This window comes from Schistocerca gregaria, chromosome 1 (genome assembly GCF_023897955.1).
Source record: "Schistocerca gregaria isolate iqSchGreg1 chromosome 1, iqSchGreg1.2, whole genome shotgun sequence".
Lineage (NCBI taxonomy): Eukaryota > Metazoa > Arthropoda > Insecta > Orthoptera > Acrididae > Schistocerca > Schistocerca gregaria.
In genome coordinates, this window is record NC_064920.1 from 537,600,900 (window position 1) to 537,625,373 (window position 24,474).

Here is a 24,474-nt window from a genome sequence, read left to right on the forward strand (position 1 = left end):
TCCTGGTCTTCTTTCATTTATGCGGCCTCTCTGCACGTGCGCATCGGTTGTGTATCCCTCTGTAACAAGGAAGGCGTTTGACAGGTTTCCTGTTAGGACGCTAGACTTCACGATAGTTTATTTCGAGAGGGCGCTATTTCTTCCATCTCGTTTTGCATCTTTTCCCTTTGCCTCTCCTCTCCTCGAAGATCCTTCGTATACTGACCTCAGGACGGATGGGTAAAATGTAGTTAGCCGTTCGCATGTTGAGAACTGACTTGATGTCAGTGTTTCCGCGTCGCCTTGAGTGATTGGTGTCAATTTGATGGCAGCTTCTATTTCCACGAGTAAAGCTCTAAGTGTATCCTCGTATACAACGGATTTTTAGAAAATCTGTCTCTGGCAACGTTTCGTTGTCTGTACCATACGCTCCCACCAGCCAGCCAAGCCACCAGTGATACAATGAATTTCCATGAAACACCACACTGAGCAATGTGCTAACTGACCTTCGAGTTCTTAGAGAAATGAGAGAGGTCTTTTAGCTCCATGTTCGCGGCTTGAAATTTTTTATATTATGAGAATGTGTTTGGGAGTCCTCTCCTGGCGGAAAACCTTCTGAATTTCATCAAATGATAGAAAATTCGTATTCAGTTTTTCATCGTCATAAACAGCTTTCACCGTATAACAGCTGAAGCTCAAAGCAAATGTCAAGCGACGAAAAGTCCCATTGTGTACAACAGTGGATTAGTATGTGTGTGTGTGTGTGTGTGTGTGTGTGTGTGTGTGTGTGTGTGTGTGTGCTTTTGTTTTGTTTGGTTTGGTTTGTGAGAGGGGACGTCAATGTGAATCAGAGCGAACATGCTGATGCGGCACGCGTATTGTGCAACACAACGCAACAGGCAACGGCGGGGAAAGTGGTAGTGGGTGGCTTCTCCATTACCGCGACGACTGGCCGTGGATCCGCCGAGAGATATCAGCTCAGGCTGTGCCAACCTGTTCCACGGAAGCGCCTGAATGTTACAGAAAGCTCAGCATCAATGCACTGCACAAAACGCAACACTAGCAGAAACAGCCACCTTGTTTGACATCACAGAAAACATTTACAGTGACGTAGGACAGTATACGCGAACTCATTAGACAGGATGGTAGTATTTTTTTTATTCATTTGTTTTCTGACTGGTTTGATGCGGTCCACCCAGAATTCTTCTCCTGTGCTAGCCTCTTCATCTTATGGTAACACTTGCAGTCTACGCCCTTGTAAGGTGGCTGTAATTTCGCACCTTACAAGCACTCATCCACATACTTTGCCGTGATCTACAACCACATTAGATATTATTTGACAGGTAGTACATCGTATATATGAATATTTAAAGGAGACTGACATTGTCACATACGCCTTGTAAATAATTGTTAATGCTTATTGCATGAAAGGTGACGGGGTGTCTTTGTCATACTAGTAGAGGTTGGAACGACAGTGGAAATAAAACGGTAGACAGAACTCAACCCCTGGGTGGAAGGCCCGCACAGGTGTTGGCCCCGCTTAAACACAGGACGTCGTAGCACCTAAGCGCTGGGGCACAACAGTCGCCACCGGCCAGTGTTGTAGCCGAACCGGAAGGATTATACTTAGGAAACTACGAATATCTTTGACGCAAGTGAGAGGAACGAAGAAGCGGCACCTCGGAAACCACACAGGCTGGGTTATTTCCAAGGGTTTTTACTCAGAAGCGCACCATTGTACGAGTATAGGTTTCTCCTCGCAAACTTTCCGCGCTGGATGACAAAAGACTACAATATGGTTGGTCGGCGTTCGGAAGAATCTGTAGAGAGGGAGAATATTCCGTGGTTTTGGGAATATGATTTTTTCGGAATTACGATGGTGGGGAGCCAAGCCTTGCTGGAAAGCCAGCGGTGGAGAGACGAGGTCTTCCGTTGTGAGCGCCTTTGTGTGACGGTCGCGCGATATAAGCTTTTGTTGGTACAAACGGGCTTGCTGTCTTTGCTATCAGCAAAGTTTATAGTTAGAACAGTTAGGCACTGTACTGTTGCGAACCTATACGATTCTGGACTTCACCTCCGGTCGGACATTGTTTCCGATGGATAATCTGGACAGAAAAGCTTGTCTAGAGGATTTTATGGCGCCATCTACCCAGACGTTATTTCAGGTTTGTCCTGCATTCAACCATATCTCGTCCAAATAGCATACAGCCTAGCCATCATCTCTCAACAATTATATGGTTCGCAGATAACGCCGCTTCCATAAAATATCATACCTGGCTATTAGTGTGCCAATGCGTCCAAGCAGAACATACTTAAAATTAATTCTTTTAATGATTTATAACGCGTAGTTCTCCGAATCACGTTTAAAATCCCCATCCAGTCACCCACACTTACGTTTTTAATGTTTTTATGAATACTTTAAGGCAGATATTGGGATGGTCCATTTGGAAATGACACATCTTTGTCCTATCCGACATTGCGCTCCGTTTATAATGAGATGGCACCCTAATCATTTCTCTTTCCCCCTTGTGCTTGAATCAGGATGTCTCTCGAACCTGTAAAGATCTTAGCTTACTGTACTTTTATCTTATTATAAGGACAGATTTCCACCGGTTTCTTTACTCAGCCAAAGAGGCAATCTACTGGGAAAGTGTACCACTCATGCAGCTCGTCGAAAACGAGTGTGGGAAGTACCGGATGTATCCGAGTGTGGGGAGCTCTCCAGTTCGGCATCTGAGCCAGCCAGCTCCGCTGGTTACATGCCCATTATAGTGCCTTACGAGCGTTTACTCTTAAGGCGTCCTCTCACGGGACGTGAAAACAATCGTGGACGAGGAGGTGGTGACCTCGCATCGTAATTACACGGTCCATTACATCGCGAAGCTTGAATGGGATATCTGGCACTTTAGATTTTTACCTTGTTGACGGGAATGTGGTCAAGATGCAGCGTCGGTTTTAGTCATAAGCAGAACTTAGGAGACACCATATGGAGCTGAACTCCGTATTTGGTGGTTTTTATATTATAGCGTACAGTGTGTGAATGTAATTTGTTTCAAAGCATCAGCAAACTGGGAATCTCTCGAAAACGCGTCGTTTTAGGTACGATTTATTACAATAAAATGACAGGAAACTACATATCGGCAGTTAAAGGCTTCTGGTGCTACGAAAGTGCTATAGAAAATGCAACGTTTGAGTTCTACGGCACAAGGATGATCCAGCGAAAGTGCATCGTTTTTCATTAAATTTTTCATAGTTAAACGTCAAATAATCACATTTTTTAGCTACAAGCTTCAGACTCTGCGTACCATACAACTGAAACTATGTTGTCAGTTTTCAAGTCTCACTATACAGGGTGGTCCATTGATCGTGACTGGGCCAAATATCTCACGAAATAAGCACCAAACGAAAAAACTACAAAGAACGAAACTTGTCTAACTTGAAGGGGGAAACAAGATGGCGCTAAGATTGGCCCGCAAGATGGCGCTGCCATAGGTCAAACGGATATCAACTGCGTTTTCTTGAATAGGAACCCTCAGTTTTTATTACATATTCGTGTACTACCTAAAGAAATATGAATGTTTTAGTTGGACCTCGTTTTTCGCTTTCTGATAGTTGGCGATGTAATAGTCAGAAACATATGGCTCACAATTTTAGACGAACAGTTGGTAACAGGTAGGTTTATTAAATTAAAATACAGAACGTAGGTACATTTGAACATTTTATTTAGATTGATCCAATGTGATACATGTATCTTTTTGAACTTATAATTTATGAGAACGCATGCTGTTACAGCGTGATTACCTGTAAATACCACATTAATGCAATAAATGCTCTAATGTCCGTCAACCTCAATGCATTTGGCAATACGTGTAACGACATTCCTCTCAACAGCGAATAGTTCGCCTTCTGTAATGTTCGCACATGCATTGAAAATGCTCTGACGTATGTTGTCAGGCGTTGTCGGTGAATCACGATAGCAAATATCCTTCAACTTTCCCCACAGAAAGAAATCAGAGGACGTCATATCCGGTGAACGTGCGGGCCATGGTGTTGTATTTCGACGACCAGTCCTCCTGTCATAAAATGTGCCATTCAATACCGCTTCAGCCGCACGCGAGCTATGTGCCGGACATCCGTCATGTTGGAAGTACATCGACTTTTTGTCATGCAGTGAAACATCTTGTAGTAACATCGGTAGAACATTACGTAGGAAATCAGCATACATTGCACCATTTAGATTGCCATCGATAAAATGGGGGCCAATTATCCTTCCTCTCATAATGCCGCACCATACATTAACCCGTCAAGGTCGCTGATGTTCCACTTGTCGCAGCCATCGTGGATTTTCCGTTGCCCAATGGTCCATATTATGCCGGTTTACGTTACCGCTGCTGGTGAATGACGCTTCGTCGCTAAATAGAACGCTTGCAAAAAATCTGTCGTCCCGTAATTTCTCTTGTGCCGAGTGGCAGAACTGTACACGACGTTCAAAGTCGTCGTCATGCAATTTTTGGTGCATAGATATATGGTGCGGGTGCAATCGATGTTGATGTAGCATTCTCAACACCGACGTTTTCGAGATTCCCGATTCTCGCGCAATTTGCCTGCTACTGATTAGCCGCGACAGCAGCTAAAACACCTACTTGGGCATCATCATTTGTTGCAGGTCGTGGTTGACGTTTCACATGTGGCTGGACACTTCCTGTTTCCTTAAATAACGTAACTAACCGGAGAACGGTCCGGGCACTTGGATGATGTCGTCCAGGATACCGAGCAGCATACATAGCACACGCTCGTTGGGCATTTTGATCACAATAGCCATACATCAACACGATATCGACCTTTCCGCTATTGGTAAACGGTCCATTTTAACATGGGTAATGTATCACGAAGCAAATACCGTCCGCAGTGGCGGAATGTTACGTGATATCACGTACTTTTACGTTTGTGACTATTACAGCGCCATCTGTCAGAAAGCGAAAAAAGTGGTCCAACTAAAACATTCATATTTCTTTACGTAGTACACGAATATGTAATAAAAATGGGGGTTCCTATTTTAAAAAAACGCAGTTGACATCCGTTTGACCTATGGCAGCGCCATCTAGCGGGCCAACGATAGCGCCATCTGGTTTCCCCCTTCAAGCTAGGCGAGTTTCGTTCTTATAAGGTTTTTCGTTCGATGCTTATTTCGTGAGATATTTGGCCCAGTCACTATCAATGGACCACGCTGTATAGTTGTTAGTGTCGTAGACTATAAGGTGAAAGGTAGCAAGTTCGCATCTGGTCCCTTCCGAATTGTTTTTCCACTTTTGTTCTCTAGAAGATTTTGCAGCTTTCTTATTAATCTAACACAAGTATTATCTCCGACAGACGATATCATTAATAATGTATGAGGGGCAATAAAAAAATTCCGTTTGAAGGCGTTGCTGCAGCGTATATGTAACGTAGTGCGACTCGGATGCGGATGTATTAGAGCAAACATGTAGGCAAGAGATTAGTACGGCATTTGTACCTTTCCGATGTGCGTGCAGTAAATGCGAGAACATGAACTATGGCACGTTCCTTGAGACGTAGGAAGTCGTTTCAGAGCATGTAGGAACGACGACGAATACCGCGTGTAACGTGATTCGCAATTGGTAACGCTTCCGGTGTAAGGACAGGGTGCCCTTGCCTGGGTCATACCTGCGGGCGTGCATGGCTCGGGACCGGTGTGCGCCTGTGCTGGCAGCTGCCCGCTCCTGGCACGTGTCGGTCGCGTGCGCGCGCCCACAACACGCCCAGCGGTGTCCACTCACGCGCCGCTACACGTGCTGTTGCCAGCTGCCAGCCGACTCCCTGCTACACCTGTCCCGCCTCACACACACACACACACACACACACACACACACACTTGAACAGGCTTCACCTGTCTGACTTCCGAAGTAGCCTTTATATCCTTGCATTGCTGCCAAAGTTAATGTTATTAGGGACGTCCCGATGCTGCGAATGTGAGCAACAATCGATACTGTACCGCGACATTTATATCTACGTACATATTCCGAAAACCACTAAACACTACATGGCAGAAGATACCTTGTGTCTTTCACTGCTAGTCTTTCCCATCCCTGCCGCGCGGGATTAGCCTAGCGGTCTGAGGCGCTGCAGTCATGGACTGTGCGGCTGGTCCCGGCGGAGGTTCGAGGCCTCCCTCGGGCATGGGTGCGTGTGTTTGCCCGTAGGATAATTTAGGTTAAGTAGTGTCTAAGCTTAGGAACTGATGACCTTAGCAGTTAAGTCCCGTAAGATTTCACACACATTTTTTTTTTTTTCCCGTACCTGTTCCATTTGCAAACTGAGCGAGGTAACAATGACTAACTCTAAACTTTCGTACGACCTTCCGTCGTGTCTTCACGGGGCTCCTTGGCTCGGTAGAACATAGTTTAAGCAATCTGTACTGCTGTTCCTACTGCTGCGTATGGTGTTTGTTACTTCTTGGTTCGAATTATTGTCTCCACGTCAGTGTTTTGGGCTTCGTCACTTCTGCTGTTGGTGCGTGGTCGCTATTCGCGTAGCAGGTCCGGCCAGCGTGTGGTCGACCGCCAGCGCATCTGACTGCCGGGCCCCTGCTGAGTTGATTTTCTGACTCCCGCGTTGTGGCGTAGAATCACGTCGCTATTTAGCGGCGGTATTCCCAAAAAAAAGGAAATTTGTGGTAAGTTGCTTTGGGACGAAACTGCTGAGGTCATCAATCCCTAGACTTACACATTACTTAATCTAACTTAAACTAACTTACCGTAAGGACAACACACGCACACGCACACGCACACGCACACGCACACGCACACGCACACGCACACGCACACGCACACGCACACGCACACGCACACGCACACGCACACGCACACGCACACGCACACGCACACGCACACGCACACACACACGCACACGCACACACACACGCCTGTGGGGGGACTCCAACCTCCAACGGGGTGAAGGCGCGCAAACCGTGGCAAGGCGCCTAAACCGCGCGGCTACCAATGCGGGGCGGTATTCCAGCAAGCTGGCGAGCGAACTCTGCCGGGAGGAGACGATCCGCCATCTCCTTCATTTCTCGCTACGGTCCGCACACCAAGGCATCTCAGCATCGTTCGTAAGAGTTCGGACTCCACATGTCTTCGCGGCACTTCCGTGACATGTTTGGTGGTGGCTCTGAGCACTATGGAACTTCACATCTGCGCTCATCAGTCGCCTAGAACTTAGAACTACTTAAAATTAACTAATCTAAGGACATCATACACATCCATGCCCGAGGCAGGATTCGAACCTGCGATCGTAGCAGCAGCGCGGTTCCGGAATGAGGCGCCTAGAACTGCTCGCCCACAGCGGCCGGCTTCTGATGATAACTGCCGCTTCCTGATGCGAAAACGTAGCTACCTGGCTGCATCTTGTTAGTGTTATGCATCTGTCAGTATTTTGAAACGTTTAAGAGCCATTCTTATCAGGAATGAGTGCACAGCACGTGGGCCGTGGTTACGCAACTATTGATCCTATGTAAGCATCCAAAGTCGCCACATTGTTATGTTATCTTCACAGGAACAACTGACTAGAGGTGACTGAACCGTGCAACTCACCTTTAACAAAGAGCATTAGGCGCCAGTTATCGATCTTTCATGTCGTATCTTCCATACGAAAGAACTCAATACGACGCTAATGCCTTCGTCGTCGACGGAAAGTTTCACACTAAACTTCGTTTCCTCTTTGTCTTTGGAAGTGGCTGCGCACGCATGCCAACAAAACGTGCTGCCGCTCGTGGAAATATTTCTAAAATCAGACATTCGTATAACTTTCTCGAAACATTGATTATGAACGCCGTACCCTCCTTCGTAATTTTTTCTCAGCTGTATGTCACAGTGAACCGATAGTTAGTTCTTTTTATTAATATGTCCTAGCATATAAAACTTGAAGTGTCAAAAGTCTTACCAGAAATACTATCGTTTTCAAAGTTTTTATTATATTTTTATGTTTTGTGACTGCAAAAGGCGTTTTATAGTATTATGAAGTGGTGTCCATCATTTGAAAAGCGGAGAAAGCTGCTAGTATAGTTTAGCGTTCAGAGCTATAGCTTCCACGACAGGGAGGCGAGGTAACAACGAATTGGAAGCCGGCCACCTTGTCCGAGCGGTTCTAGGCGCTTCAGCCCGGAATCGCGCTGCAACTACGGCCGCAGGTTCGAATCCTGCCTCGGACATGGATGTGTGTGATGTCTTTAGGTTAGTTAAGTTTAAATAGTTCTCAGTTCTAGGGGACTGATGACCTCAGATATTGAGTCCCATAGTGCTTAGAGCCATTTGAACCAACGAATTGGAAACGTGTCCAGGATTTACCAACTTCGCGTTAGTACAACTGCCAGTACGATGATTTTTCTGCAGTTTTCGACACTCGTCCAGGTCAATACCGAGCCGCTTCCCCATCTATGCCACAAATCACAGCACACATACGGTTACCAAATGATTTACACACAAAACTTACAAGAATCCCAGATAGAGGCGGCGAAGGACTCACCTAACAGAATTGTGGCGAATCTTATCGTATCGTATCGTGCGATGGTTTTAAAAATAAAACTGCTTACTCGTGACAGAGAGAGTAGCTATTATTAGACACTGCTATCCCCATGGCTGGACAAATACTGAACAAACATTCGTTTGATGTTAAAATCTGTCCAAATGCACGAATGTGTGTTTCTGGTGATTGCATATTATGACAATAAAACGTCTTGCCTTTTTCTTCCAGGTTTGCGTTTCGTAGCGCGTGAGCAGTCTACTGTCTACGAAACACTTCTTTGGACGAATCACAGTTTGTGAGGTGAGTACAGATTATTTTGTGGTATTTTTGCCCGAGCGCACACAAATTACAACGATATTTACTTTTTATAGCAAGCAGAGATGTCTTTGAAACAGAAAAGTATTCGAATCCCAGTCCATCAATCCAGATTTAGGTACTTTATCGTTTCCCTAAATCCTAACAGAGCTATAGAAATTTCTCGAAATATGCAGTTTAACGTATCGCTTATAAATGTTGTTTTGTCGGTGAAATGAACAAACAAGTAAAAATAATAATAATAATAATAATAATAATAATAATAATAATAATAATAACTGAAAAAAGAAAACTATTCGTGTGAAATCTCTAAGTCTGGAGCTCGTTAGCAACAGACAACTACCCAGTAGTGTGTAGCAGCTGGTATCGCTCTCATGACGTCGTTGTGGCAGGGCTTCTACGGACACCGAAAGTGTCAAAGGGCCATCCTCATCCGTGACGGCAGACTCACTGCCACTGCTATGGTCTGAGTCCAACGTATTTTCATCTCGGCCAAGCGTGTTCCAGGTGTGCTGAATAGACCTGAGTTTCCACACAAGCACCATCGTATCCATGGAAAGCTCATCAAGCCATTTTGACACAACTCATCAGCGATGTGTAGTACTGCAGGCGAAAAATCGAAGAAAGAAAGGTTAGGGTTTAACGTCCCGTCGATGACGATGTTCCTGCAGACGTAACAAAAGTTTGGATGGAGAAGGAAAACAACCGTGTACTTCTAAAAGGAATCCTGCAGGGTTCACGACATACGAGGCGCGTTGGGCAAGGAAAGAAACGCAATTTTTTTTTCTGAGAGCTGGTTCGTTTAATTCGGGATTCCAATACACCACACTATTCCCCTCTCTTTTGTCTACAAAACCCTATTTTTCAACATAATCTCCGTACAATCGACAGCCTTAAGCCACCTTACTGGGAAGGATTGTATGCCAGCATGGTACCACTCTACTGGTTTTACATCTACATCTACATCCATACTCCGCAAGCCACCTGACGGTGTGTGGCGGAGGGTAACTTGAGTACCTCTATCAGTTCTCCCTTCTATTCCAGTGTCGTATTGTTCGTGGAAAGAAGGATTTTCGGTATGCTTCTGTGTGGGCTCTAATCTCTCTGATTTTGTCCTCATGGTCTCTTCGCGAGATATACGTAGGAAGCAGCAATATACTGCTTGACTCCTCGGTGAAGGTATGTTCTCGAAACTTTAACAAGAGCCCGTACCGAGCTACTGAGCGTCTCTCCTGCAGAGTCTTCCACAATAACTTCCCCATCATCTCCTTAGTGCCTCCCGCGGAGTGCGTGTTTCTCTGGGTCAAACAGAAGGCACTTGGAAGGTGTGAGATCCGGGCTGTAGGATGGATGAGGAAGAACAGTCAAGTGGAGTTTTGTCTGCTCCTCTCGGTTGTGCGGATTCGTGTTAGGCCTTGTGTTGTCGGGAGAAGTTCGTTAGCATTCTTGTGGCGACGAACACGCTGAAGTGGTTTCATCAGATTCCTGAGGGTAGCACAGTAGACGTCAGAACTGATCGTTGCGCCATGAGGAGGACATCAAACAGAATAGCCCCCTTCAGAGTGCCAGAATATCGTCCCCGTGACTTTACCGGTTGAGAGTGCGGCTATGAACTTTTTCTTCGGGGGAGAGATGGTGCAAGCGCCACTCCATAGGTTGTCATTTTGTTTTCGGTTCGAGGTGATGAACCCATGTTTCATCGCCTTTGATAAAGTTCGACAAAAAATTGCTACGTTCAGCCTCGTAACGCGCAAGCGATTCCGCACAGATGGTCCTCCGTTGCTCTTAATGGTGATCCGTTAGATGGCAAGAAACCCAGCGGGCATACACCCTTGAGTACCCCAGCTGGTGGACCAACAGAGACGTCCAGTTGTCCAGTGAGGGGTTCGGCTGTGGTCCGGCGACCACCCCGGATGAGAGTGTACGCGCGTTCCAGCACTGCTGGAGTCAACGTTCTGCAAGTGCCTATGAACATATGTGATGCTCTGGGTTTCTTCTAAAGTAACTCAGCGACGGCTCTCTGTTTGCAACCCATCGCCATTTTAAACGTTATGTATAGCGCCGCCATCTATCGGAACTTCAAGTTAGTATTGGGGCTGAATCGGGAACATTCCACGGTGTCGCGCAGCAAATTCCACTTTTTTTAAACGAGATTGACCAAGGAAAAAAATGTGTTGCATTACTTACTGAACGCCCCTCGAACGTGCCTTACCTATGAGGTTGTAGGCAGCCGCAACACATTGGTGAATATTATCTGCTCGAACACTGCATAAACGAGACGTTCCTGTGCATATCGGATCGGACGGTTTTCGCCTTCATTGTCTTTCTGTACTACGTAGAGTTTATGCCCCTGTCTGTGAGCTGCAGTACTTCTGGCGGTTTATTATTATTTTTTTTTTTTTAGCAGTCCTGCCTTCAGAAATATGGTAGTGACGTTCGAGATGGAAATAAGGAAAGTAGGAATTCCACTCTGGAAAGGACAGATAGCTGGTTCGTATGTATTGAAGAAGAAACACATTTAAGAGGGTCAAGCGTGCACGACATAAGGGACTGTATGGACTGTATTTTATATGATTTAGGATGCTGTTTGTTGCTGAATATCAGAGGACAGAATCTCACTGCTCCTAACTTCTTAACTTGAACTGCGTGAGGACAATTAATATTTTCTTTGATCAGGGCGATAACGAGTGTGAGTATCGGAAGATTTTCTTGTAACGAAGCTGGTCCGTAGCACTTTAAAGAGATGGTGGACGTTCACTTAACGGGTGGCATCCAGCAAGTGCACGTGTCTATTGTCACTCTACCCTCCCCTCGGTGCCCTCCCCCCCCCCCCCCTCCCTCTGCCCACCACAGCAGAAGTCACAGCACGCGCCGACGCTACAGCGGGAACTACCAACACTGGCCCACAATACAAGACACTGCCCTAAGTGCCGCTGTAGGCGATCGAACAATTTGCCAAGTTATTTCGCAGTGTACTGTTTCGATTGGCGTGCCTGGCAAAGGCGGGATTTGGAGTGTTTGAGAGAATTTTGATTGACGACCAATCTGACAAACAACATTAGATTCCACAAATAAAATTCAGTTGCATACCAGACTTACGAGAAGAGGGACCGTACGCATTTGGACGTTGACAGCGTATTTTAAGAGAAAAACAATTTGTATTTCGGTTCACATCGTTGTATCGTGAATTCTGTCAATTGCGGAAACTAAGATCGGAGAAATGTGTGGATGTAGATAAAAGATCAGATGCCATTACGAAAATAGCTCTCCTGTCGCAATACAACGAGGGAGATATACAGAAGACAATTAGTATTTTATGCGCAATCTAGTTCAGAAAGTGACAGATGTCGTCCCATGCTAAGACCATGGCGCAACGACTGTGCCGCATCGTCAGAGGAGAGTACATGTTCCGGATGTCCTCAAGGCACAGTTCTGCTGCGGCACGGATTACAGGTGTCTCACAGTACGTGACTGAAATGGTACGACAACTGGAAGTGTACTCAAAAGTTGAAGTACGCGGGACAGTGGTACCATGCGACTTCCATCGTCTGTGCAAGCTGATAGAACATCTGGGGGGAAAAGATTTTCCAAAGGTGAGGACGTTCGCATCGATTCTCAAATGGCTCTGTGACTGAGGAACGGATTTCTGTCGTCGAGGAACTGATCCGATGGTAGAACGTTCCGACTGTTCTTTACAGAGACTTATTGACTATTTTGAAAAATAGTGTCATGTATTGGAAATTTGTGGTAAGTTCCTATGGGACCAAACTGCTGAGGTCATCGGTCCCTGGCTACACTACTTAATCTAACTTAAATTAACTTACGCTATGGACAATACATACACCCATGCCCGAGGGAGGCCTCGAACCTCCGACGGGGGAGCTGCGCAAACCGTGGCAAGGCGCCTGAGACCACGCGGCAGTGTAATGTATCAGGGGTAGTCTAAAGTGAAGTACAGCATTCATTGGAAGTTATTTGGCCTGCTATAATAATATGTATTGTAATTTCTGAAGTCCCGGGCTCTTGGTACTTTAAATAACTGACATTTGAGACCAAGTAGATAATCGTTTAGAAACGGGGTGGATCTTTGCACGACAGTGCCTTCATTTTAAGTACTAGGGCGAAGTAATTGTAACACGTTATTAAAAGTTTGACTGTCCAATTGGAGAAAATTGATGTAGCAAATCATTATGTTCTGTTCTTCTTGTTTTCTTTAGTAGATTTTTATGTATATCTTACCTCTTACCCCTCTTTGTCTCTTTATTCCTAGGTTCAGCGTCTTATTTTCCTTTGATTAACCCACAGTGCTAAAGTCAAAGTAAATAACGCTTGCCGGCCGGAGTGGCTGAGCGGTTTTAGGCGCTACAGTCTGGAACCGCGCGACCGCTACGGTTGCAGGTTCGAATCCTGCCTCGGGCATGAATGTGTGTGTGATATCCTTAGGCTAGTTAGGTTTAAGTAGTTCTAAGTTCTAGGGGACTGATGACCTCAGTAGTTAAGTCCCATAGTGCTCAGAGCCATTTGAACCAAATAATGCTTTGTCTGCGTTGATAGCTATTGCCATTTGCGTCAAAATACTTGCAAAATAAATGAAAGAGCTGGCGCAAAAATGTGCGCTTGTTTGACAAAGCAGACAGCGAATTTGCCAATCAAGTTTCGTTGTTTACAGGGTCCTTTACATTGTTCCTTTGAAGGTGGAGATCTAGTTGCCATACTAGCTCTCCCCTGCAACAAGAAATGCACAACTTTAACTCGTGCCCTTTTTGACGCTGTCTGGCTAGTACATGGGTAACCAGGCCCAAGTCGAGGCTGTGCAGTGGCCAGAAAACCGAAGAGTAAACATTGCAGGAGTGCGGCACTGTGTAGTGCCCGTGCGAGGTACGACCTTGACACTGCGGCACGTGGCAAAGCACTGAGCACCTGTTGTCTCTCAGAGAAGGAGAATATGGCACCCAAGATCTGACCGCGATGATACGCGCCGATATAGTAAGTCTTTCCCTATACTGCGGTGGTCAGCCACTCCGACGGCCAGTGTGAGACATTTCTTTCGTCCGTACCTCGAAACTTCCGTAGCGTAGAACGAAATCACACGCCGGTGCGGCCATAGTCCACGTACTCTTTGATACGGGCGCGCCTGGCAAATTACACGACATACTGATCCATGGATTAATCGGAAACAGTTACGGCCGGACCTGGATTAATTCTCTTCACTGCCACAGTATCCAATCAGATTAAATAAGTCACCAGCCTCGCTTCAACACGCGGGGACAGAGTTAAACTTCTCACTGTGTAAGTAGACTGTTTAGGTGTTTTTATTGGTAACGCCGCCGCCACGTAGCGCTCTGTATGAAAATCACTGGCTGTGCTGTGTGCAGTCTGTGGCTGGTTGGCATTGTTGTCTGCCATGGTAGTGTTGGGCAGCGGCAACTGGATGCTAACAGCGCGTAGCGTTGCGCAGTTGGAGGTGAGCCGCCAGCAGTGGTGAACGTGGGGAGAGAGATGGCGGAGTTTTGAAATTTGTAGGAATTGGTGTCATGAACTGCTATATATATTATGACTAGTGCGGTAAATACATTGTTTGTTCTCTATTAAAATCTTTCATTTGCTAACTATGCCTATCAGTAGTTAGTGCCTTCAGTAGTTTGAATCTTTTATTTAGCTGGCAGTAGTGGCGCTCGCTGTATTGCAGTAGCTTGAGTAACGAAGATTTTTGTGAGGTAAGTGATTTGTGAAACGTATAGCTTAATGCTAGTCAGGGCCATTCTTTCGTAGGGACTTTTGGAAGTCAGATTGCGTTGCGCTAAAAACTATTGTGTGTCAGTTTAAGCACATTCGTGTATAATTGTTCAGAGGACGTTTTACATAGACCAGTCGTGTATAAATTGTTCTAAAGGGACGTTTCAACTGTTTCCAAGTCACTAACGTAACTACAAGCCCCGCATCAGTCCAACCACAGATTCCGAGAACCAGACACTGAATTGGAAAGTGTAAAACGGTAACAGTTTTAACAGTTCGTGCACTGCTTCCAACTGGTCGCTAGAAACACCCGCCAAATATTACCACCACAAAAGAACGTGGGTATAGTTCAAAGTCAACAGGGAAAGAGTCACATAAAAAAATCGCCCTCAGATTTGCACGGAAACAAATGAAATTTGTTGTTATGATTTAACCCTGGCCAAGTTCGTCACCTGTACCCAGCGCCACCTCCAACTAGCGAATGGATACAAGCACTCCTGTGATGTATCTCTTTTTACCGAGAATGTCTACACTCACTAATCCGCAATAGGCACCAAGAAATAAGGCAAGGAGTGACCGAGCAGGATAACACACCCGTGCCTGAGGACGCACTTTGTACTCCCACAATCTTCCGTTCTGCACTAAGTAACTTGGTTCACCACAGAGGATCATCTACTCGCGACTAAGGAAACACGTAACGAAATGCTGCCTCCGTCACAGGGGGTACACGACTTATCTCTTACGAATCCCCCCCCCAGTTAACCAAGAGGGCTGCTGATCAGCTGCTCACTTTCTCAAATTTTTAGATATTCCACCCATTCATAATCAGGAGCAGGACGTAGACATTTTCACTGCGCTGCTGTAAGGTGCTACCTTCTCACAGGACTAAAGAACTTTTTCTGTAACGGATGTTGGAACCACCAGCCGTCACCGGAAAATTACCCTTTCTGTAAGCCAGCCATATAGCCTCCACTCACAACATCTTTAGGAACATTAGGTGAACACCGTTGCACCGGCTCTCCCCCTACTGCCGGATATTGGCTCACAAGGGCTGGCTCTGAGCACTATGGGACTTAACAGCTGAGGTCATCAGTCCCCTAGAACTTAGAACTAATTAAACCTAACTAACCTAAGGACATCACATACATCGATGCCCGAGGCAGGATTCGAACCTGCGACCGTAGCAGTCGCACGGCTCCGGACTGCGCGCCTAGAACCGCGAGACCACCGCGGCCGGCGGCTCACAAGGGGACCATCAGCCCTGTTAACCACGGATTTTGATGAGTCTTGGGTATGTTGTAGAGGATCCAAGCCTGAGTACCTGGCTTGCGGCTTTTCAGGACCTAGAAGGTCTATGTAGAAATTTTATGCATACCTCCTACATCCGTAAAGTCTACCGTGTTTCGGACGAGCAAGCGTAGTGCAGGAGCTAAAGTTCATGGCTGGCTGGATGTCGATACTGGTTCAAGCCCTGCCGGCGCTCCTCTTTTTTTCTGTTTTCACTTTCATCGCTTAATATAGGCTCTCATTAAACAATATGATGCGAAATCATTGAGAAATAGTCGTCTTAGAAGTATCAATTTCATTATAAATCAGTTATTACTCCACACTTTCTGCAGATGTGTAATCTGTGTTACAGAATGGATCACAGAATCTTCTTATTTTCTATCGTTTGCTGAGCTAGATCATAATTCCGGATGGTGTTTGTCGCAGAAGTAATTGAAAACAAATTCGTAGAGCACTATGTGTATTAATGAAGAGCTAATACCTTGCAGGCACACGAACTTTCGGAACCGATACCGGAAAGCACTCGTTTAAAGTCACAAAGATATTTCTTTCTTCGATCAATTTCGATGCGAACCACGCGTGACTGATCATTTCGTTAAGAACAGGAGCACTAAATCGATGCAATTCTTCTTCGTGAAAATTCAACTTGCTGCTTGAAAAAATAAACATCAGGATGTTGGCAGAGTGGGGTACGTTTGGGTGGGATAGTTTCTACGGGGCAGGTGGATGCTCGTCTTACATAGACTAAGATTTGACCGTAAGTCTTCTCATCAGTCTATCCACTCCAATAATGTATAGAAATTTATCTTGTCTCGCGTACGGAAAAATGACAGATTTTGCAGTATTTTCTTGAACTTCTCTGGCTTCGTGCAGATCGCAATATTACATACTTTTTAAATTTTTGAATCAGCTCATTTTTTTAAGAATACGGCCAAATTTCCGGATAGTTCCTGCATAAGAAAACGCAAGGGAATACCTTCCCTCACGTCGTTCACGTACACTGTGCAGTGATGATTAATCTTGAACAAATCGGTTTTCGCTCCTTGTTTCGCAAGGGGTATTTGTACGTCGATAGATACTGGCAGCTGGTTTGATCGGTATTGGTTGCATAATCGAAGTCAGTATAAGGGATGAGTACTTTCGTCTGTATCTGGAATCCTTCCGCAGCTATTAATACTTCGTCGATCGTTGAGAACTCTTTGGAATTGTCCACATATTTACGCTTTTAACTACGAATCACATTTGAAGAAAGCGTGCTGTAATGATTGATTTACTGATGAAATTGCTATGGTGAAACTGTTTTTGAATAATTTTGCATGACGTGTACTATTTAATGATATTTTCTACGATGAAATTGAAAAAAGAGGTACATGGTCACTGTTTGAATCGCCAGCCTGGTAGCCGTGAACATTAGCCCCTGCACTACGTTCGCTCGTTCGAAACATAACACTTAATTCTGGATTCGCATGAAAAGCCCGAAAAGCAGGTACTTAGGGCAGGTCCTTCTATGGCATAACTAAGACTCATTAAGATCCGTGATTAACAGGTCTGATAGTCCCCCTGTCAGTACAGTGTACACCAGCCACCAGGACTAGCACACAGGCGGCTAGGAAATGATGTTTTACAACTCAAACAACTGGCGATACGCCGGTCACGCGAGACGCCAGACTACTTCACAGCGACATGAGTGCTGTCTCTCCAGTCAAACAGCTATCCCTAATCCAATTCCCCCCCCCCGTATGTATAGTAATGCTACTGCTGTAACAAGGCTCAGTTTTGTTAGTCTTTACTCACTATAGAAAGGCCTTCTTAGAAAGCAATTTACTTTAAACAGATTTTTTTCTTTGGCGGGCATTTCTCTCCATCTTTCTAACGTACGCTCTGGTTATTCTGTGTCACTCTTGGTATTGCGTCTCTTACGTAGAAATGTGTTATCGGGAAAGTCAGCCAGTGATCCGTCAGTGCATTGTAAGTGTTTGCGCTTATCGCGTACTGCTCTTAGGCTGCGCTTCCTGGTTTCAGACCATTCCTTTCCTGTGCAGTTTCTGCAGAAAGTCGGATTGTAACAAAATAATGCTTTCTGTACTCCATCTACTGCAGTTTCACAAGACAAAACATATTAAATACTTCGACGATTTGTTACTAGAGTTTGCGAAGTTTTGCTGTTCATCAACATGCAGCTATCACAACAACCAGTAACAAATACTGTGCGATATTATTTCCGTTATCTCCTCCTCCTTCTATCTTTACAACCTTCTTTTCGTTCTCCCCTTCATTTTTCCATGCCTTAATCGGTAAAAATGGAAACCTTCTACGATCACTGTTCGTCTGTTATGATCGCTTTTTCCGAGGAATGTTGATTAGATGATTAGGGGGAATGAACCAAACAGCAAGGTCATTGGTTCCGTCGGATTGGGGAAGGATGGTGAAGGGAGTCGGTGGTGCCCTTTCAAGGGAACCATCTTGGCATTTACCTGAAGAAATTTAGCGAAATCAGAGAAAACCTAAATCAGAATGGCCAGAGACGGGTTTGAACCGTCGTCCTCCCGAATGCGAGTCCAGTGTCCTAACCATTGTGCCACCTCGCTCGTTGACATTTATGTCAAATGGTAGGGTCTACGGTCCCTTGATGGTGTAAAAACACTAAGCTTCTAAGTCAACACAGTGAAAAGATCCGGCCATTTACGTCACACATTTTGATACTCGCAAATGTACTCATCAAAACCTGTAGATGAATTATGTACATAAATAATTAATTTTGTACGGAGGACGAGTGCTAGTCTCACTTGTACAGATTTTGTTAACCATTGCAGCCACCGAACGAAATGCAGCAGTTGCTGAGATGCTGATCTCAAGTTCTAAAGCCCTGGTGTCCAAAATCCCATCTAGTAATCCAATAAGATCAAGGCATTTTCCCAGAGATTTGTTGACATCTCGTAAAATCGGGTGTACTGCCGGTGACCCGCGTCTTCCCAACACGATATTTCGACGTCGTAACTCGGCATCTTCATCAGGTGTTCGTGTTAAAAGATAAACGATTGATTAATTAATGGTTGCCACAGCGGATGATTGACCGGAACTACCGCTCTTACTGACATAAAATTACCAGTAATTATTACTGTGATCCTCATCTTTTAGTTATGCTTGGGGACGTATTCCTTCTTCAAGAGAAATTTTCCTCCTACCTGGTGAGAGGTTTTCCTACATTCCCACGCCATTTCGGCTTGTACTGTAGCATAACCTTCAGAATTCCTGTATTGTCCATTCGTTCTGTTCTTTCCATATTCGCTTATCGTCCTAAATTCTGTCCTTTATATTTAAAAGTTCCACTTCCTCCAGTATATACTTTTTTATCCATGAACGTATAACTTACCAAAGATCATAAAAACATTTCGGCGCCTTCTAAATTTCTTCTTGTCTGCTCTAATATTGTCCAATTCTTGCTGCATTATGTTAATTATATATGGTAATTGTAAAAACAAATTTCGAATTCTTCAAGAACTTTTGATTGTTGATTAACTGTGGTACTTTTCATAACAATTTTATAGATTTTTGTGGAAAAAATTGTACGCGTCGCTGTTTCTAGACTGTGGAGTCCCGGGTTGGATTCCCGGCCGGGTCAAAGATTTTCTTCGCTCGGGGATTGGTTGCTTGTGTTGTCCTGATCATGTCATTTCATCTTCGTGACATAGACGCGCAAACCGCCGAATTGCCGTAAAGTAGAAAGACTTGCACCAAGCGCCCTAACGATCTCAGATGTGGAGGGGGAGGGTCTTCCGCCAATATCATCTCACTTCATTTGCATTCTTGCAACTATGGCACGTATCTCGGTGTAATCAACTCGACGTGGCTACTTGGACACTGAAACAACAAATGAGCACACATGTGCTGACACTAACGGCGTATGGTAAAAAATGAACGAACTAGAAAAAGCTTCTGAAACGACCGAACGCACCGCAGTAAGACAAAGATTAGAAAATATTATTGTCCTAAGTTTAAGTACAAAATCGTCCCATTATAAATGCGGAATAATTTCACAGGACTAATGCACTTCACTGAAGGAGCAGCCACATCGGACTAGGTATGTAGATTGAAACGGAACATCAATCTCCTTTTCGATTTGCGCAGAGGCATCAAAATTATTACAGCCTACGTAGCTCACGGGATGAAAGAACGTAATTATCAGCCGTACTGCAGCCTGTTCCGTAATTTCATGGGCGATTAATTGAATTAGCAAATCGTATTCCTACCGACGTCTTTGCTGACAAAGGGCCGCAAGAAACGTGGGAAACACGACGCGAAGTCTTACCATGTTCCCGTTGTTCGGAACACGGTCGCAGATGAACGACAATGCCGGAGTTTCAGGTCACTTCGCACAGCTGGCGCTAGTGTGTCACGGGTGGCTCGTCATGCAGTGGGCGAAAGGGAAGGGGAAGTGAGCTAACTGGAGGGGGAGCGGCGTGCTCTCAACAGCTGTTCGGCTTGAATGCTATTTCCTTTGTCTGCTCTGACCGTGAAAATGCTAAGTGGAAAGGAATGACGGCTTTCGTTTTCATTCGTAATCGGTAAAACACACTATGTATATGCTGTGTAAGATACGAAATAGATTTTATCACTCCATGGATTAAGAAATACGAAAGCTATAAAATGATGATTTGAACTTACAATTCTTTACCTAGCCGCACGTATCAAGCCAGTTGAAACACGAGCGAATGAGTAAACGCGGTCTTCGTGTGTTTGAACTATCACATTCAGCGCTGGGACTGCTACTTTAATTCTTCCGTGGATATTACATACCAAGCATATCTGCTAGTCAGTAGCGACGTGTTTGAAAGTAGACAACGATAGACAAATACATTAATTCCTAGCCCCTACAATGTTTCTTGGAACTTAATTTTCTGAACGTCGGTAACGAGCGCGTGTAGATTCTCTCTTGTCAGCAGGGAAGCCGTAATCGACTGTTATGCTAAACATCTGAATTGTTTCTCGCGACTGAGCTATCGATCGCTTTGTACCGTCTGTATGATGTCTACGTAATTTATTCGTACGACAAAATGGCAAAGTGGCAGGCTACTTCGTAAGGCAACATACGTTTTAATGTAAATGCCACCATTAAAGAAAGGAAATACATTCACAAGAATGGAAGGCTCGCTCGACATGCCGGACTCGTCCACTTACAAACAGGGGCAGACGTGTGAATAAAAGACATCATCGGAATAAAACGTAAGTGGTGCGCATTGCTATCATAGTCTTGTAAGTTCTGCTCACGAGCTTCGCTGAATCTGCTATCCAGTATGCAAATATTAAGGTAGCATATAACGTAAAATATTATACTGAATATCGATGGATGAATAACATGAAGTGCGTGTAGAGTACAAACAAAAATGAACCGAATACTATACATGATCTTATGTTAACACCATAGTTATTGCGATTTTTTATGCATGATCAATACGTCAACACTGTCAAGTATAGACTAGAGAAAAATTTGTGTACGTATTTACTCCGTATGTTTAGAGCAATAGGTTTCCTCATAACATACTTCATTGAAATTCAAATCAGAACTATGGCTTTGTGGTAAATTTTGTCATTTTTAATTTCGTCTTATTTGTTCTACATTTTCATAGTACTCTGTGAATTCATGATCATCAACGGTGTTTCAATGTAATATTTTGCGTTAAGTATATCTTGAGCACAGTAAACCCTAGAGCATTAAAGGAGGAAAAAGGTTACATTGCTACTAAATCATTGTACATTTTATTACTCCGAATTTTATTCAAAGCAAGTCATAATTTATAGGTTATGCACTAGTTTATTACAATCATTAGATAAATGTAACATTGTCTGCTTTTTTACCCTATAGTGACAATTTTGATGCTCAAAATGTTTTAGGAGAGAGGTCATAATTTATGTTATACGCTAATTACAAATTATTAATTTTATCTCCAAGTATTATACATAAAAAAATGAGTAGTTTTCTGATTTAGACACTATTATAACTATGTAAGCAAGACGTAGCTCGGTCTTCGATGATCAACCAGGGTTCTTCTTCAGATTCCACGTTTCTCTCAATTGCTATATCAAATTCTGGGTCTACATCACTGCCATATGTACACAAAATATTATCTTTTTCTAGAAATCTTCCTCTTCACTAAATTCTGCATTATCTATTTCTTCTCAGCTTCTTTAAGCAAATCAGTCACTACGTTGCGTCAAAATCAAACACAGCACCATCCATATTGCGCTCATTTCAGTAGCAAAAGAGGAAATTAGCGCTTAAGATATACCCACGATGCCACACTATGATAAATTTAAGCGATAAAATAAATATGTCGTTATTAGAAAACAGGCACACCATTCCTTATATTTACAACAAGAGCGCCAGTGTAAGCAACCCTTGGAGTAAGGCAATAATTAATTTAGCCACTGTTAACAGCTATGTTTGCCCTGAAAGTACTCAAAGAGTACGTGTCGCTCAAGTGTTTAGACTGGCAGAAACCGCGACGAGATACCAACTGCAATTGTAAATCATACAACAGTTAGTAACCTAGGGTTAAAAGTGGACAGCGGAGGAAGTAATGATGCATAGAACATAAGACAACGGCAGAGAACGTAGCGCGCATTTTATTAAGAAGTGGGTGGTGCAATTTCTCTTCACAGTTAAGTTATAGGTACTGCCCGCGATGAAGTAGAACAGTTCCTTCACTCGATCTAGTGCAAACAACCAAACACATACAGCAAATTAAAACCCAGTACTGTATTCAAAATTGACTGCTGCATGCAACATAATTTGACTAATAAGGTTTGCATTCGACGGATTCGGAACACTGATGACCGTAAGTCCTCTGGTTTCAAGTGATTCCTACAGTAATTTCACCTTTCAGATTTTCCTTCATTACGCATATCCGTTGAGCTTGCCTCTTTTCAGACCTGTTTAAGCAGTACTAACACCGTTTATTTCTTTATAACACGTCGTTTATTTCTTTATAACACGTTTAAACATCTCCCTCCTCCCCCCTTCCCGTCCCCCTCACCCACACGCACACACATGGAGCAGAGTCAGGTGGGAGCAGCCACGTTGCTGCTCTTTAGCCGACAGGTGTTCAAATATATACATACACAGGGGTTAGAGTAAAGATGATTAAAATAAAGATGATAAAAATAAAAAAATAAAAATAAAAATAAAAATCAAAAAATAAAGATGATTAAAACAACAGGATTAAAATACAGTAAAAATTGTATCTTCTGATGAATTACTTCAAAAACAGAGATGGCGATAGTATGGCTAGTGCTAAAATGTTAATGACGACGCCGATGCTGCTTTTGGGAAGTTATTTTGTCAGGTTCAGTAAATGCTGTGTTGGTAGGAAGGGAGGATGAAGGTATGAGGGACAACGGAAGAATAAGGGTACCGTTAATTCGCGACGTCCTAATCGAATTTTCAAGCATAACGAAGCCCAGCACAGTGATCTCTGCTCGGGGTGAGGCGGGGAGGGATTCAGTAAAAACAAGCTGCGCTTTCCTCACGCTGTTCTGAGCTCTGGCATTATACACGTGATTACTGAACCCCCACTGTATTGTTAGATCGGTAGCGTTGGCAGCTGCCCGATAAAACGCTCGAGGCCTGAAGTCGACCGGTTTCAGCCGATCCACAAGTAGGGGGACCTCGTTCAGGACGTTGTGAACAACTATGTCTAAGCCGTATTGCCTGGGGAAGGAATTTATGTTGGCCACGAAAAGGCGTCTGGAATAGGAAAGAGTGATGAAACTTCATGGCAGATTAAAACTGTGTGCCAAACCGAGACTCGAACTTGGGATCTTTGCCTTTCGCGGGCAAGTGCTCTACTGTCTGAGCTATCCAAGCACGGGTCGTGAGTCGTGCTTGGATAGCTCAGATGTTAGCCGACACGGTAGCTCAGCGTGTTCGGTCAGTGAGCTGGTTGGCCTCTGTATGAGAAGGTCAACAAAACGAACTTGAACGGATGTCATGTGACGTCCGCAGCGACCAAACACAAAAAAAGGTTGGTAGAACTCTTGCCCGCGAAAGGCAAAGGTCCCGAATTCGAGTCTCGGTCCGGCACAGTTTTAATCTTCCAAGAAGTTTCATATCAGCGCACACTCCGCTGCACAGTGGAAACCTCATTCAGGAAAGAGTGATAGTGGTCAGGAGGCTGCGAGAGGTATTGGATCCTTAATCGAAGTAAACGATTTTGTTCATTATAAATGGTTTTCTTGAAAGCCTGCTACTGTGAAAACAATGGGTTTGTTCATATATAGCTTTCTGGAACCAGTCACGATTTTCTTTTATGTTCTACACGACGCATTTCGGGAATGATTCCCATTTTCATGTGTGTATTTCTTTAATTTTTTCGTAATGTTTTCGATGTGTGAGGTACTGCTCTTGCTGTACTGCAATATGTAAAAAGAGCGCAATTTTTTGTTACTTATCGCTACTAACTACATAACTAAAAATTGCGCGTTTTGTACATGTTGCCAGTAAAGTCAATAGAACGAAGCACAAACTCACACATAAAAAACATTACAAAAAAATTGTATAGTACAAAGAAATACACACCTGAAAATGGGAATCATTTCCCGAAATGCGTCGTGTAAAAC

At 44.2% G+C, this 24,474-nt stretch overlaps 1 protein-coding gene across 16 annotated transcripts in view; it reads left to right on the forward strand.

Moving 5' to 3' along the window:
* LOC126355485 (phosphatidate phosphatase LPIN2) overlaps positions 1–24,474 on the forward strand; it is a 284,685-nt gene that overhangs the window by 115,746 nt on the left and 144,465 nt on the right. For 13 of the 16 annotated variants that reach the window (XR_007565507.1, XM_050005848.1, XM_050005856.1 and 10 more), the window contains one exon: positions 8,749–8,820. The gene's annotated coding sequence lies outside the window, so the exon portion shown is untranslated. Of the gene's footprint in view, positions 1–8,748; positions 8,821–20,318; positions 21,082–24,474 lie in introns of those variants that run through there. The other 3 variants (XM_050005879.1, XM_050005920.1, XM_050005864.1) reach the window with 2 other exon arrangements.